This window comes from Tympanuchus pallidicinctus, unplaced genomic scaffold (assembly GCF_026119805.1).
Source record: "Tympanuchus pallidicinctus isolate F22 unplaced genomic scaffold, pur_lepc_1.0 scaffold31, whole genome shotgun sequence".
Classification (NCBI taxonomy): Eukaryota; Metazoa; Chordata; class Aves; order Galliformes; family Phasianidae; genus Tympanuchus; species Tympanuchus pallidicinctus.
Window position 1 is genome coordinate 1,069,364 of NW_026294749.1, and position 17,611 is coordinate 1,086,974.

The 17,611-nt window shown below is 38.5% G+C and overlaps 1 protein-coding gene across 1 annotated transcript in view; it reads left to right on the forward strand.

The window, feature by feature from the left end:
• Positions 1-749: 749 nt before the first annotated feature.
• The window catches only part of CDH20 (cadherin 20), a 209,483-nt gene continuing 192,621 nt past the window's right edge, over positions 750-17,611 (forward strand). Inside the window, exon 1 of the mRNA XM_052697946.1 lies at positions 750-848. The gene's annotated coding sequence lies outside the window, so the exon portion shown is untranslated. The remainder of the gene's footprint in view (positions 849-17,611) is intronic.

Sequence of the window (17,611 nt, forward strand, 5' to 3'; positions counted from 1 at the left end):
ACTCTATTGTTACACTTGGATTGTCCTACATGTTAACAAGACTCTGAAAAAGCACAACATAGCTTTCATGTCTTGCCTGTTAACACTAGGAATAAGATATTTGTGCTATGTCTCAGTGAAGCTGTACTTTATGCCCACGAAGAGGACACCATGTTCATTTCCTCCTATCCCCAAAACAGGTAGAGTTGCTCATATCAACACAAAGCACCTGCCAAAATTTTGTGGTCACTGTGTAAGTTCCAGAAAGTTGGTTTTTCTTCACATTTCTTCACATTCCACCAACACTTGTCTGCCAAAGTCAGTTGTTTATAATCACAATCAACCCACTCACCTGCTTCTATCATGTTATTTCTGATGCTGCAGACTGTAAGCAAGACTGAATGTGAAAGACTGCAGACCAACTGCAACTGTTCTGAGTTTTAGGGAGTTGTGTATTTAAGGACAGCAGTGAATAAACCTGAGTTTGTCATGCTTGTAGTAACCGACTCAAGTGTATATGGATTTTGCTTCTTTTCATAACTGTTTATTTTGTTACTTGTGTTTTGTGCTCAGTGGAATGGCAGTCTGAAGAGGTTGTTTTTTAATGATTATTATGACCTTTTATCTAAAAGTATATGTGAAAGACCTTGTAAAGAAGGAAAAGGGCAGGTGTTGCTGAAATGCTAAGTCACACCCTGAGCCAATGATTGAGCACCTGGTGAGAAGGCAGAGCCAACCCAGGGAGCTCAGGTGCAGCTGAGTGACCAGAAGGGATATAGCCAGGATCCTTCCCATCCCTCATTTAATTGTTGGCAGTGGAAGCAAAGGTATTTTGCTGGAGGTCCCTGTGTACCTGAGGTCTCTCAAAGGTAAGCACTTTTTTTTTTTCTTTTTTTCTATGGCTGCTGTATTTAGGCTTGTTCTCATTTGCTGTAGCCTAGGATTGTGCCACCCTGCTATTCTCGTGTTTTCCATCACATTATAGCATTACAGCAGGTAAAAACAGCTAAGGTGATTGTTATCTTCTTCTGTCAAAGAGGAGTTTGAGATGGCAGAAAGGGTGTTTTTCTCCATGTAGGAGATAAGCATCGCTAATTGTATCTGTTGCTTCAAGAGATATCATGCTTCAGTGGTTCTCTGATGATGAAAGACCCCCTAATATACTGTTGTTTGAAAGAGGTCTTAGTATGTAGCTGGGAAAAGTCTGGAATGCTCCTTTTTCTCTAGAGGTTCATTTTCCAAACCTGCTGGTATTTCTATTGGAATGAAAGACTGGCAGAGGTATGTTTTTATGTGTAGCACATGACTGCGTTAAACTGCTCCACATAAAATCCTTTGCAGTTCCAGTGAAGTACTCTGGAGCTCAGTGACGTGCAGAATGAACTCAGTGAGCTGCTACATCCTGGTAGGGCTAGCTGAAGTTGAGATCAATAACCTGTTCAGTTTGGTCCTTCAGGAGTATGAACTGGAGAAAAAGCTGGTAGTCTAAGTGGCATGTAGGAATTCTTTGTTTTTTACTTAATCTAGATGTAATCTGTTTTCTTCTATAAAAATGTGATGGATTTACTTTTAATGCCATATTTATGCAATGTGGAACATACTTTTAGATTTCCAGGAGATTTCTAACTCCAAATGCTGTTTTTACAAAGGTGTTTGCAGATCATCTCGAAGAGCTTGTTAGTAGCATCTGCCTTTTTCCAAAGGATGTGTGACTGTCCTATAGGGCTGCGTAGTTCAAACACCTCAGATTGAGCAGCAAGCAGGAAAAAAAAACAAAAAACAAACAAAAAAAAACTGGTGGGGTGTTTGGGTGCAGACTTTGGGGGTCTGAAGCTTATTGACTAGGGGAGGAAATACCTTACTGCAGATATGGTCACATCCAACTGCAGGACTGATGGGAGAGTGAGGGCAGCAGACATTTGAGTAGTAGAGTTTTTGGTAATAGGGAGACCTGAGTACAGTAATGGGCTGCTCGAGAACCAGCTGTGAATTCATTCAATGATTGGATCTGACCAGACTCAGGTGTCTGTGCTTCAGGCTTGCTGATTACAGCCTCTCAGCAGAAAATGTCTGAAATAACTAGTGACTTGAGTTGCTTCAAAGCACCCAGTTTGAGTCTCATGATTGGGCTAAATCTTCCAAAAGACCCTACCATATAGCCCTTGAAAATTGAGATTCAATTTTCAGCACCTCTGTTTAATTCTTCAGATTGAGAAGGGAGTGTTGGGGTTTGTAGCTTACTTCCTTTAATTGAAGATTTTGAAATTGTGACCTTTACTCTTAGTACCTCCTAAACCATCTTCTATGTGGAGAGTGGACTCATCTGAGGATTTACAGCACTTTAACCACTTACTGTCTGACCCACAGCATTTGCCTTGAAATACAAGGGCTGGTATGAAGCTTTCTCATATAGCAGATATTGAGTTCCTATCTAGAGTGAACAAACACTGTGTGCAGGGGGGTAAATATTCTTTGTCAGTGCATTGGAGTATCTGGATTTATGACTGCCGATGGTCTTGGATCTTCAACCCTTTTGTGCGAATGTTTGAATGATTTGATTTACTGGTAGTGCTGGTAAGAAGATGATTTCAGAACTGAGCAGCTGGTTATGGGGTGTTTTAAATCAGTATAAAACAAAAATCCTTATGGCCTTGCTTGGTCCTCATTACAAGTCTCTTGTCCTTATTTTCATCTTATCTTTCTTTTGCTTCCCTCCTTCAAGTGCCTCCCTGTGCTCACTCAGACTAAGATCAGTTCAAGTACTGTATTTTAATATTTCTCTCTTCTCTGGGGAAAAGAAAAAAATCAATGATGGGGGGAAAAGTAGAGCAGCAGGGAACTGACCTGGCTATACTTTAAGCCAATGATGTCTGTGATAAGAATCTGTTGACCCATGTTTTAATCTAACTTAATAATGTAAGTATAATTGCAAAAAAAGACAAATGTGCTTAATTATAATGTGTCCTGTTAGACTTCATCTTATCCGCAATGCTTAGGCAGATGAAAGCACCTTAAGAAGGGTACGTACCACCATATTCAAGTCTGTAAATCTTCATATTAATCACTTGCTTATGCAAGTGGCAACACGTACGCAGAAGTACTTGATTATAATTTTAAATTGTTACAGTAAGGCTAGCTTCTGTGAGCAGGTATTGAAGCTTGTAAAATGGATGATGGACACTTAGGAGCATGTGTGCTAAATTATCTGTTAGTGTATCAATCATGTTAATCTTTTGGAATGTTAGAATATAAGACCCTCTGTAGACATTGTCCTGCAATTCAGATGGTTATTGAAATGATTTAAATGCTGTGCTTGTTTCTGTAAAAATTCCTACGTTTTAAAAAAGTAAGGTCATGTTGCTAAAGCAGTTCGTATATTTGTGGGAGGTTTAGGTTCAGTCCTCTGCTTGGAACCAGATAAGCACATCAAGCTGGTAGCTTTGTCTCTGTGGCTTTGCTGTAAAAGTCCACCTGGAAGGAACCAGAGGAATCAGAAAGGTTCCCAAGGAGACCCTAGGGGTGCCTTCTCTCAGAAATCTTTCCTTGTTGGAAGCCTATTCCAAATACAAGTTCCTTTCCCTAAGTGAATCAACATCTTTCTAACAATGAAAGAGTTCTGATGCCATCAAGCACCACTTTGATTGTGAATGAAAAGAAACAGCATTAAGATGGACACATAAATTGTAACACAGTGTGTAGTAGTTGGACAGAACAAGACACAGCTCTGAATGATCTGAATTTCCTCCTACCTTCATTTATCCAGACCTGCAGAGGTGGTTTTGATACGTACATCTGCTGAAGGACGCAAGTTATTATCTCATTTTTGGGGTGTCAGTTTTCTAAGATCACAGTGGTATTCTTTTGCAAATGTAGGGCTTGCAAACACCTGTTCTTTGTGATTTTACAGCTGTAGAAGGAGCAAAAAGGATGTGATTTCTGTATCTCCAAACATAGCACTGAGTGACATAGTTTAGTAAGCATGGTGATGATGGCTTGATGGTTGAACTATATGATCTCAGTGATCTTTTCCAGCTTCAATGATTCTGTGAAAGTGCTGCCAAATTTCTGGAAATCCTACAGAGGTAGCAGTTTTGCAGAGAATCACTGATTTGATGGCAAGTTAATGTAGTCACAGGGAAGTTGCTATTTTCATAAATTCTGTGATCTTTGAGGTAGAGACTTTTATGTTTCACTATGTAGAGGCTATTTTGTTTCCACTCTGGAAAGAAGATGTGATTTTCACTTCACCTCCTAACAATATAATAAAGAAACCCTGAAGCTGTGATTGGTGTAACTCTTTCAGCTGAAGGGCAGCTCCTGCACTGTCAAGTTTATAATTGTAAAAGACACTGCAGTGTTGATGGAGGCAAAAAAATAAATTTCACCTGGAGAGTTTTCTGTATTTTCTTATGAATGACACCAACATGATCTTCCAAAGACAGAAAATGTTGTTACTGCAACTAATTGGTATTTGTCTGCCTTCTATGCACGTTGTATCATATCTTTGTGTTTCATTTTGGGTGGCAGGGCTTGGGCTAGGACAATTCAAAGCACTGGAGTTATGGTTCCATAAATTCTATTTGCATTCTGCATTAAAAACAAACAAAAAAAATCAATCCTCATATAAAGCACTTGTTGCTGAATTCTCTTTTCTTCACCCACTTTCTGGCTGTTTGAAAGGAATTAATGAGACATAGATCACAAGCTGATGTTGTAGTTGTTCGAGGGCTTTCTTCTTCTGCTTAACTCCACTAAATAAGGACCGTTAAATCTCTGCTAATTTCTAAATATTAAAACTGCACTTAAAAGTATTTTCTCATTAATCTGTGACTAACCATAAAATGTAATATTTTCACCATGACTGTGGTGAAAATGCCCGTGAAACTTGTCAGCTTTGTCCTAGGCATATACAGTGTTGTAATAATGGATGTTATCCTACTGAAATACTTCTGTTTTCTATTTAATTTGCATGCATGAATTATTATACCAATTTTGGTTATCAGTAAATTACTAGGTTTTTTTATGGGAGTGATGCATACCGGGGCTGAAGCCTTCTGCATCCTGTGACCTAAAAGTCATTCTGACAGAGATGCTTAACTGTTTTCTAACTGCCTCATTTCTAAGTGCAAATGACCTTTATAAAAGGTGCTGAAATGACAGTGCTGAAGAATGGATCCCCATTAATCTTTCCAAGAGACTTCTGTATTGGCTAGAGATAGCAAAGGTACAGTAAGCTCACGTAGCACTGCTACTGTGGAACATGCAAATGTGCCATTGGCAGAGTGTACAAAAGATAAATATCGACTGAGTTTTCAGCTGCAGGTTTAGTCAAAACTTTATTTTTGTCTGAAGTTGCCCTGGAGTGTGCCCAAAGAAGGCCAGCAGAGCTGATGAGGTGTCTGGAGCACAAGTCTTATAGGAAGTGGCTGAGGGAACTGGGGTTCTTCATTCTGGAGAAGAGGAGGCTCAGGGGTGACGTTATTGTTCTCTACAGTGTCCTGAAAGGAGGTTGTAGTGAGGTGAAGGTCGGCTTCTTCTCCCAGGTAACAGCAATAGGACTAGAGGTAATGGACTTAAATTGCTTCCAGGGAATGTTCAGTTGGGTATTAGGAATAATTTCTTTCCAGAAACAGTGCTGAGGTATTGGAACAGGCTGTTGCCAGGGAGTTGGTAGAATCTCCATCCCTGCAGGTATTCAAGAAATTTATAGATGTGGCACTGAGGGGCATGGTTAGTGAGCATGGTGGTGATAGGTTGATGATTGGACTAGATCTCTAAGATATATTTTCCAGTATGAATGACTCTAAGTCAAAATACCTAAAAGCATTTTCCAGACCAGCAGAAGGGGGGAACCTGAACTGGGGTGAAAGATTTTGAGTACAGTTTCCAATGGATTCTTACAACCATTTGCCCCAGGGGCTGCCGGAAAGCTCTTAATGCACTGGATCAATATAGAAAATAAGATCCACCCATAGGGGGAATATTAGTTCTGCTTTGCAGATGTTTCTGGTATGGAAACTGACAACATGGCAGAAATGCTGTGAAGGGATAATTGGTATCTCCAGTGTGAGGTTTTTGCTTCTCTAGAGAAAAATGCATGATGCAAGTTTCACCAAGCCTGGTATTGAAGTATCTGGTATGAAACTGAAAATGCTAAATAAAATGTTCTTTTATCATGAAGCTCTCAAAGCACCGGGAAATACAGATGTCAGAAAAAAGTTCAGTGTGAGGCACACGGTTCTTTCATTCTATTTATTCCTTCTATTTAAATATTGGTTATATGTTTGTTGCGCTAAAGTGTAATAAGGTTTGATGCTTCATGCTATTTTTAATACCTCCTGAAACAGTCTGCAAGATGTAGATGGGTCATAGGAAGCTCTCTGTTCCCCACCTGAATGGCGATTAAGGAAAACAACGACCAACCCTATTGGGCAAATATTTGTATTTACTACCAAGCATTGAAGAATCCTACTAAGAAGGCAGGGAAAAACTAATGTGGCAATGCAAATTAAGGAAAAAATTCCAGTGTAATTAGCTTTATGATACATTGACTGAACTGGAAATTAATGCTGTTCTTCCCCCCCTTTTGCATCTTCATGGCCCAACAAGTAAAAACTTCTTTGTGAAAATGATTTTAATTTCAAATCTCTTGCCAAAGTAGTAGCATGGAGTTAATTGCAAATGAAGGGAGGAGAGGGCTCATTAGGGAGCGCCTGCTGCCACTGAATTGCAGGCAGACAGGTTTATTCAATGCTGACACTGAGCAGGACCTGGTGTGCTTTAGAAGACTTCTCTTCCCAGAGCCCCTGGAAGTGCCAGCAGTGGCTAGCATGTCAGTGATAGATATATGCTGATTTGTATACACACACTCACATAAACACTTAGATATGCTTCTGAAAAATTCAGAAGACTGTAGTCTATTCTACGTACATTTTTCCCTTGCACTCTGACCTGAGAAATATATTATCAAAATAGTATTTTACATACTTTTTTTTGTGCTTCTCAGAAGAAATTTTGATATGCAAAATACTTTGTCTACTTCCAAGTATTTTTCTGCTGAGTGCTTGTGTAGCTGTATGCTTCTGTCTCATGGAAGAAGACCAGATTTTTATCAAAGAAGGCAATGCCTTCTGGTTTCTTGCATTTATCAGATGTTATGTGCAGATGGAGATGCAGTGGAGAACTGATGCAGAGAGGAAGTTTGGACTATTTGATAATGGCAAAATTACCAAGAAGAGCTGTCGTGTTTAGCCTTGAATTTCCTCCTTCCCTGTTCATTTGCTTCTTTAAATACATAAATTGACTCCTGTATGGAACAGCAGGATAGGAAGTACTTTGAGGGTGAAGCAAAGGTACTACCTACTTTTGTAGTTCATTGTTATACAAGGAAAAGTTGAAAGTATAAAGCTGTACGCAAGCCGTGAATTGAAAGCTCCTGCCTATAAAACTGTGTTAGGCATTTGTAGCTCATTTCCATCTACAAGGAGTAGGGAAGAAAAAGGGGAAACTGAGAAAGATGCATTAGAAGGAAAACAGAACTATGATAAATGTGTGATGTCTCAAGTACTCTCAGAAATAGGTTTGGCATTCTCTGCTAAAAAAGATATTACGTTATTAGACAAGTTTAAAACAATTTTTTTTGCCAACTTTTTTTGCTATCTTCAATTCTCTAATAGGATTTTTGCATTACATGTATACCTATCTACTGTCTTACCTGATTCTTACTCTAAAATAGCAGAACTGGTATAGATCTAGGCCAAAAAACACTTTGATACATCATCTGTTTTGAGGTGCACATCTCAAAATGAGGATTGTTTGGAAGCTTGCCTATGCTTTTTTTGATGCTTCATGCTTGGAACAGATCCATGGGTGATATGCATGCATTAAATGTAATGCAAGAGCTTCTTTATGGTTAAACATTTCTGTATGGGAGGTGTTTTTTCTATACTTCTGATGGTTGCACTCCATCCGCTCCTTTGTTGTCTCTCTTTTCAAAATTAAAGCAAGCACTGCTCCATTTCTAATACGTGCTTAAATTTACTCTAAAGCATTTGCCATTATTTGCAGTATTTTGCATAATTCTAACCAAAACTCTACTATTATAAATGGCTTTATCAAACAGCTACATATTTTTATCCTAAGTAAATACTTTTCACATATCTCTGGAATGTATTACACAATCTGAAGATGTACAAACAGATTCTAACTTTTCCAAAAGAAAATTATCCTAATCAACAGTGATGTCAATAGCCCAATTATTTCTAAATTTCCTTTTGCTCTGAAGTGAAAACATCTGCTTTCTTTCCTTAAGCCTTAGTTGCAGTGAGATAAAACAACAAATAGAGAATTGAGCTGCAGTCTAATGCTGGAAGTTATGTCTCTAACCTTGGAAGCTCTTTCAGGATTTACAAAATGCTACCTCACTGCATCTTCTACTCCTCACTCTTGCCCCCAGGTACATCAACAGCAAGGTAATCAAAACGCTTACTTGGACTGCAGAAAACCACAGGCCATTTAATTAAGAAGGAGATCTGAATTTTGGTAGGAAACCACCCTTTCCATTGCCAGTCTTCCCCACTCCTTCCTTTTGTCATCTGTCTCATTTGGCTAGCTCTGCCTATCCAGGCTAGAAAATCTTGCCATTTGGTGCAAAAAGTTAAAGCAAAAAAGTAGTGAACTTCCGTTGCTATGAAGAAAATCCATTATTTCATGGAATAAGTTCTCTGTGACGGTTTTGGGGTTCAATTCATGGTGCTCTAACCTGAGCACCACACAGCACTAACGTAGTTTTGCAGAGTAGGGGGAATGCTTCTTCAGTGGCACTGAGAAAGATGTTTTCTCAAAAGTGATCATCCCTGAGGTCTTTTTTCCTTCCCTTCATATTTGAATGATGAGGTACTTGATGAATGCCTTGGAATGAATATTTATTTACCCCTGGTTTTCTGATGGGTTCAAGAAACTCATCTTGCATGGGTGCTCACTTCTTAACTGAGGAATTTGTGAAGTAAGAGATTGGGATTTTATTTTGATTTGGTTTGTTGTTTGTTTATTTAGTTAGGTAATGTAGTGAGAAAGGTGCAGTAACCAGTAAAGAGAAACTTAAGCTTTTCCTGTCTGCACAGCATTTACATGGATGATGCTCAGTCATTATGTTCATTAGTCAGTAAGTCTTGGGTATCTTGATTTTTCTTCATGGAAGTATATGCACATCTGTCCTGCCATTTTCTATAAATTTTCTCACCCCTGGAAATAAAATTCTTCCAAGTAATGGTTATCGTAACAGAGTTAACAAATCTATGCTCTGTAGGCACACCCTAGAGTACTATAATCTCTTTTGAGGCTTTTCTGGCTCATAATGGCCTGAGGTGTGATATTTCATTATGGCCAAACATGCATCTTATGGTTTACTTTAAGACCTTTGCTACTGGGGGCAGAGACTGAATTCGTTCCAAATTAGTCTTTTCTTGTAGTATTCTCCCCTCCAGCTATTTAGCAGTTTGGACTGTTATACTCACTGAAGATACAACAATTACAATCACTTTTGTGAGATATTCCATAAAGGAACAAACATCAAAGACTCTATTTCTGTGTCCCAGTTTTGGGGACTTTGCATGTGTGTACACCAAAATTTAATAGACTAAATGGCAAGAAATTGAAATCTTTCCTGACAGTCATCAATCAATGACCTAGTAAAATTCATTTAGGGACAGAAAGGCTTAGGAGAATGTTGTTACTACACCATTATAGTGACATGAAGAGTTCCCAGCTGGACACCTGACTTCTTAAGATTACTTTTATGGGAGAGTCTTAGACACATTATCTGTTCTATTCTGCATTGAGTAGATCTGTAGGGTCTTGCCAATATATTGATCCCTAGCTCCAGTCTCATGGTGGGCATTAACTTTTATTCTTGCCCCCTATGTTTTGCATATATTTGAAAAAGCAGAAATAATCTTACCAGCAAGATCACTTAATAAGCCTACTTAGCCTCGGAGCCTGCATCAACTGTGCAGGAGTGACTTGCAGTTTCTATAGCTCTTCAGCTATAACATCAAGTGCGAGTCTTCTCAGAGCACTTCTAACAACAAGTTCAGAGGCTGTGGTGTGTTTGTTTTCATTTTGTTTTTTCATTGTTTTAACACCAAAATTGAAAACTTCCTTCTAATAAGAAAATATCTTTTTTTTTTTTCTTTCCCACTTTCCAGCAGAGCATTCCTGTCCCCCAGCTTTCCTCTGTTCTATTACTGAAGAGTTCTTCATCTTGTTGTGTGAGAGAACATATAGCAAAAAAAGGGTTGATATGTTCAGTGCTCATCTGAGTCACTGAGTACATGTTCTCAAAAGTTCGTTAGTACTGATTTACTTGCACCAAAAGATCCATATAAAAATGATTGGGTATAGAATGTTAGACTGGTGGGGTGGGGGGGGGGGGGGGGAGGATCACAATATGCACCTTGCATTTTATTTTTTTCTAAGTGAGGTTCTTGGAAAAATATGGTGTAGCACCTGGGTACAATAGCTGCTCTAGGTAGTAACTGAAAGGATAAACAATGCAGATTGATCTAAATTGCTTTTGCCCTGTTTAGAACAGCCTGAATTAAAGAGCTTTTGTATTTAAAAGGAAGATACTCATCATTTTCAAGTGAACTGAACTGGAAGGAGGGTACGAGTGTTAAAACTCTGTCATACAAAAACATGTATATTCATAAAATATATACATTCTTCTCCACAGTTCTTCCTTTTCCCATCTTCACAGCTTTCATCTGCCAAATAGGCTGGAGCTTTGCAACTTCTTTCTTTACTTGTGCCCTAAAGAGAGGAGGAAATTTCATTCAGGTACCAGTCGCTTTTCGAAATAAATCATTAGCACGAATTCATAGAGAGTCAGAGTTTTGTCAATACTAGCAAAAAGTGATCTCTTACTGACTATGGTGTTTCTAACTTGAAGCTAATGTGCGGTGACATCTGAGGCCATTTGATTCACTGGCTACAGTCAGAGACACACTCATACTAACCCAGAAGAAAACATGACTGGAGTTATCTCAGTGATACAGTAGAAGTTAAAATATTCACTGCCACTCCTTAGAGAAAAACGAAGTTATTTCTGCTGATGAGGCATCTGACATTTCCAGGATAGGGACAAACATCCTGGTGACCAACAAATCTCAAAGTCGTCATGTGTGATCATGCATCTACCACTGCAACTGAAGTGATGCTGTTCTCAGTTTCTCTTGTGTGCACCCATAAACTGCAAATGACCAGATTCTTGTTTAATATACTGCGTGTGCTGGTCTCCAGGCATATCTGAAAATTAGTGAGCTTGACTTTGCAGGTGAATTACGCTGTTTTTCCTTGTATAGAATTATAACTTAATGAATCTTTTATTTCTGCAAGAGTAACTGAAAATAGGTCATCTAAATTCTCCATTACTATACAGTATGTGCCCATCAGATACTGAAAAAATTGAAACATGTCAGTTAAATACTGCAGACAATGTATTATGCACATCAATCAGTGACTGGAAACAGTGTCCAGAATGTTATTTATTGCAAGTTTTCATCAAATATGCATTATTCTAATGATCGACACATTACAAAGATAGACACTTTGGTGAAAAATGATACAGAAGAAGATTAAAAAAGATTGCAGTCTACTTGGTCAGAAAATGTGGTTTAATTTAAAAATCATATAATTGTTATGGGAAGAGTCATATAAATCAAATATTTCAATGTTGACAAGATTTTTATCAAGCTTTCTAGTTCTCCGTAGTCTCCCATTATCACCCTGTGAGAGTACATATTAAAGCCAATTTCTAAGCTGTTGCAGTAAGAATAATGATGTAAGTTTTCCTTTCTCTGTTCCATTATCGGGAAGGTTTCACCCTATTTATTTGACCAACACTGGTGTGAGTAGAGGAAAGTGCATGAATATAAAGAAACCATTCACTTCACCTATGAACTCCCAGAAAGCATATTGCCCTTGACACGGCCACAGTTCTTGTGAAGCCAGTATAAAAGTTCTGTCCAAATTCTTTTCCTGTAGAAAATTCTCCTGAATTTTTTTTCTTTTCACTGTAGTTCAGTGAATCAACTGAGCAGGAGAATCCCTTATTTTTCTTATATCAGAATGAACCAGTAACACACAGTCTGCATGGAAAATGGACATAAGTATTATAGCAAAAGCCTTTCAGTATCCCTTCATCTCCTTCGTATCTCTCACACAGGCAGCCATAAGCATGCATCAATTGATTGATTTGATTTTTCTCCCATTTGGTAAGTTCTGTGTGTTAATTGGCCATTGTACAAGTTTAGCTCTCTTTAGTTTACATAAAGGAAACTTTGTGTACAATATCATTCTTGTAAAATCTTCAGAAAATTGTGAGGTTTTAGAAGCAGAAGACTGTATTTTAAGCCTGAGTGTCTCTGCAGGCCAGTGACGAATGAGTGTCAGTGAGATTTTGAAAGGGAAGATGGTAACCTACAAAAGATTCAGGCATTGCCTACAGTCTGAGCTAACCAAAGATGAAGGAAGCCTGAGGACTTTTTTATTCTCAGCAGCAGTTCCTGATAAGATGGTGAATCACTTTTACAAAGCAACTCGACAACAAAATGCAGTACTTTCTGGAGTAAGAACTGCATTCTGAACACCTAGAGAATACCTTGTAGGTAACATTTTCCAGTAACCCTCACAAACCAAAGTGACATCTGTGAGAAGGTGGAGCAGTAGGGATTGAAACTTGTGGCAAATAGGGCTTGCCGCAGAGCACAACAACTGGCTCTTCTTGGAGTTGGTAACTTTTAAATAGAGGGCTTGTGTGCCAGTTCCCTAAAATTAAAAACGGATCCAAAGGAAATGACTTCGCAGAGAACAAGCCGGCCACTTTGGACTGACTGGACACAAGCCATCAACACAGCTGCCTGTGGCTGCAGCCAATTGCTGGTCTGCATGCTGCTAAGGGAGCGCAGTATCTCCCATAGAGCAGCAAACATATGGGCCTTGCAACAGCTAGCTCCAACAGGAGGAGGAAAAAGTAGCAGCAAATCACCAGGATTTGTTCTGTTTAATTATGGTGGACAGCAGAACTTCAAATACCAAGGATGCATGTCTAAGATGTGTGAATAAGGAAAGAGGAGATAGTTGTCAGGAAGGTACGCAGTTGTCCTTAGCCCTGTGTCATGGACTCTTTCTGCATGAGGCTGTTTCTCATGTTGTTGACTGAGAGTATTTTGAAATGACGTATATTTCCACCCTTTGAGTAAATTCTAAAATACATAAGCAAGCTGAAGCAATCTGTACGGTGCCAGCAGGGAAAATGTAGCATTGATTTTTTTTCTTCTGCTCTTACCTGGAGCACTCAGAAATAGGAAAACAAAAGCCCAGTGAGGAGTTTGTTATTGGTCACAAATAAACATTATTTTCACAAACATAGAAGAGAGTAGTTTTAAAAGCATGGCTTAGAGATGTTGTTAAAATGTTTTAAAAGCATGCTTAGAGATTGTGTAGTTGTTCTTTTGCACAGATTATAAATAGAGCTGCTCACAATCTAATGTTGGTTGAAATTAGTGTCAGATTTTCCTGTGACACTTGTGATCTGGAGAGTGAGAATTGCGAGTTCTAGTCCAGGAAGATATGTACTGTTGTACTTGCAGGAAGAGTATTTGAACTACCCACTCTTTGTTCAAGCTCTCAGAAGGAAGGATTACAAAACCCTGCAAAATACTGCATTATGGGTGTACTTTGCAAGACTACTTAGTTTTAATATGAAGGTTTCTTTGGAAATAAGCAGCCATTTCTATTTATCACAAGATATTTAAGACTATATGTGTCCTGTTCTTTACACGTTATTCTGATCAAAGGTGACTTGCATTATACTTTTAAATATTGATTGCTCTAGAATGGAAGAAAGACAGTGACTGAGTTTTTGCTGTTTATATTCTGCCAAATTCAGGTGGAAACTTTAGCATTTGGGCCGATTGTTTTTGTTTTGAATGGTGCCACAAACCCATGCTGTCTGCTAACAGGAGATGGGTATTCTTTTTTTCTTTTCTGAACATGTTTTTTTCATTGTTTTCCAAACTGCATCTCTATGGAAAGAATACAAATATCAGCCTTTGTTTTTGTCAATGAACTATTTACAAATAGCTGTTTTAATGCCCACTTCTTTCTTTACAATATCTCATTTCTGCTCACAAAGCAGGGAAATCAGGAAGAAGTCCTTGGTAATAGTGTGAAGCTAGCTTGTGATAATTTTGTTCAAGTATGCTTTTTATCTATAAGTGGCAGTAGAGTGTGAGCCACGTAAAATTCCTTTATATTGAATGAAATCACATCTGTATGACTAACAAAGTAGGCTTTGTAATCTAAGTGAGATTTAAGAAATAATTCTCATATTACATACATTTTTCTACCTATCTCTGCACAATAATTCTAAATGTCTGAGAGTAGCATCTTCTCTAGCCCTCTTGGTATGGTTGTTTTAAAAATTCAGGCAGCCACTATGACAGCCAGTATTTTCCATCAGTGCCAGTCCTTCCATTGACCCCATTAACTATAGGATTACCCATATTTCTCCCTGGGCAGGGCACACAGTAGAGGGCTGGGAAATAGCTTTGGGACAGCCTAGCACACACAAGGAAGACTGAAGCTTGTGAAGATTCTGAACTCAATATTCCCAGTTCTGCACTCGAAGGAAGATGGTTGAGCGGGGAGGGGGGGGGGGAGTCAAAGAGCAGCTGCAAGGTAGCAAAATGGAATGGAGTCAAGGACTTGAATTTTACATTTATTAGAGCTGCTGGAGCTGAGGACAGTCAGATGGAGGCTTTGTCTTCAGTGCCAGTAAAGGGGATGAAAAAATAGCGTGTGTTTTTCCCAAGATAAAACATTTTTATTAGCTATCCAGCTATAAAATCCTATGCGAACAAGACACCTGTAGTTTCTATCACAAGTTCACATTAAACTACATATCCTTTCCTTCTAAGCTCATCTAGCTTAGGTTACGTAATTGCAAAGAAAACCCCATTGTTTTATTGACTAGGACTTTTACTTCCAGATGTAGCTGATGCATGTCTACTCTATTGCTTTAAAAAAAAAAAAATTGGGGTTTTGTTTGTTTTTTTAATATATATATATTTTTTCCTTTTAAGGAGTATATATTCTCACTACCCTCTCAAGAAGTGCTGCAGATGGTTTTTATCTCTTTTTGTCTGCCTCTATAATAAGATCAATTAAATGGGCACCTTTTGCCTCCTGCCTTACTATGCTGTTTTCTGTTCTTTTACTTTCTACCACTTTTCCTCTCTACAGAAGCCATCAAAATCTTCTTGAATTTCTTTCAACTAAGCTAGCAATAAAATGTCATCTTTGTTCCTTGGAGGCCCATTTTTCAGTTCCCCACCCTACCCCTCCCACCCCAGCAAAGGATCTCTGAATAGTGAATGGGTCCAGCAGGAAGTATCTTTCTTCTTTTAGGGGAATAGCACAAGAGATATACTGCTGCTTATCTTAGTGGTAAAACAAATGTACGTGCCCAAGCATTATGTCTGTAGGAAGAAAAAACTTCAGAATCATATTTGTAAATTATAGCTGTACTCAGTACAATGAAAGATAGTCTACATATGACTTCTAAAATTTCACCTATTCTAAATTTTTACTTTTTCAAGCCATGGGATTTCCATTATTTCCTCTGGGAAGCAACTCCTATCCTAATGAATATTGCTCTTTTTCCTGTTTAAATGTAGTCTTTTTGACTGCATCTCATTACTATTAGTTTATGCTCTCTTCATTTCCTTTTTCTTTCTATTATTGCTTTCAAGGAAATTCAGAGATTAAGAAGCCATGAACTAGTTGCAGCGCTTTAACCTAAATTTTGCCCAATTATCAAATTATAGCTTCTAATTCCTGATTGTTGATTTTTAAAAGCAGATGCTTGGATTATCTGGAGTGAGTAGCACATAAGGTAGGACTGAGGATGCCAAAACCTTGGAGAAGATCATGCAATGGGATTCAGTATCCTAAATGCAAATTCAAATTAGTAAGTTTGGCAAAGAAATATTCTAAGAATAGCTTATTCATGTTGATATTTAGGCATTAAAATCCTCTGCAGTTATCTTCACTTTCTACAAAGTAAAGATCTTGAATTAAAAAAGCTACTATGAGTTAAGTGAGCCAATTCTGTCCTTAATTAACCCATTCAGTCCCACCCCGACAATAGTGGATTCCATGAATGTAAGTAAGAGCAAACCCACCCTGCTGACAATATAAAGACTTGCTGCTACCACACATCTTATGTTCTATTTTAGTGTTTCCAGAGCCTTTGTAGTCTTCAGGACAAGGCAGGGGCTTTCCATCTTTGTGGCTCTGGGATGGATCATATAGAAGTGGGAAACGTCAAAGTGCAGTAATTCCAGTTGAACTACAGTCTTGATTTATAGGTAGCCATGATTTGTAAGCTGTTGACCTTTCTCAGTGGCGGAGTCTGTCTCAAGTATGTGAAGCTGAAAAATAACAAAGCTATGAAATCAAGACCCGAAATAAAACTTCATCCTCCCAATCTCTTATAGAGAACAACATAATTCCAATTAAATGTCTCTGAAGAACTAAGAAAAACTGTTTAGATTTTTGAATGTCTTTTAGTTTTGTTTTTTCTTCCTCTGGGAGAATTCCAATAGAATGAGAGCCCTGTGAGAAAACTCAAGGAGTGGATCACTTTAACCACATAATAACTGAATTGAGCATCTGAAGTTCTCATTTCATTGCATTGCATTCTCTGTAAAAGCTTGTGTTTAAGGATGACAGGGCTGAGCCTCAATTACACAGGATGAGAGCTCTGAGATAAAACAAGCATTTGGGAAAAGCAAGACAAATGTCATTTATCTCTCAAGATTGGCCCCATTTGCCTTGCTCCTGCTGCTATGAGAAGCATTCTTCACACCAGGTTTTCTCAGGAGATTATCCACAGAGAGGGAAAAGTGGTTCCCACAATGCCAAGTCACAGCATCCAGCAAGCATTAACATAACCTGTTCTGAGGCCTGTTGGGTTACATATCTTGGGAATTCCATGATGGTGAGAAGTAGGTTGGAGGGAAGGAGAGGGAGATTTATAAGACAATTTTTTTTAATAGAGAATCCCTCTTCTTGGGAATGTATATGTATATATGTAGGATGTAATATGCCACTTGTGCTAATGCTTACCATCTTAATCACAAAAGAGGCCAACTGTTGGCAGCAAGAAATTTGCAAATATAAACACTATAGGCAAGCTGCTGAAGCAGTGCTGTGTGAACAGCCTGCTGCCAGGGCTGCTGCTGCTGTTGGAAATGATGCCCAGAGAGCTCTTGAACAGGGCTTTCTCTTGCTCCATGTGCTTACTCAGCTCTGTGATGACTTGCTAACTCAAGTACCACAAAGCTACTTGTGAGTGCATAACCTCAGTCTTCGTTCTGCGTATTATTTCATGTTGCTCTGGAAATGTCTGACCTCTGAGAGTTGTTGTAAGTATGTTTTAGCAGGTAAGTGTTTTAGTGGATCTACTCTGCAGTGCCTTAGAAGAGGTTTAACCTATCTAGTTTTTCCATCTCTGCTGCTCTTGCATAAAGACTGTTGTTAGGCTTATGTTTAGTTTTCAGGTACTCAC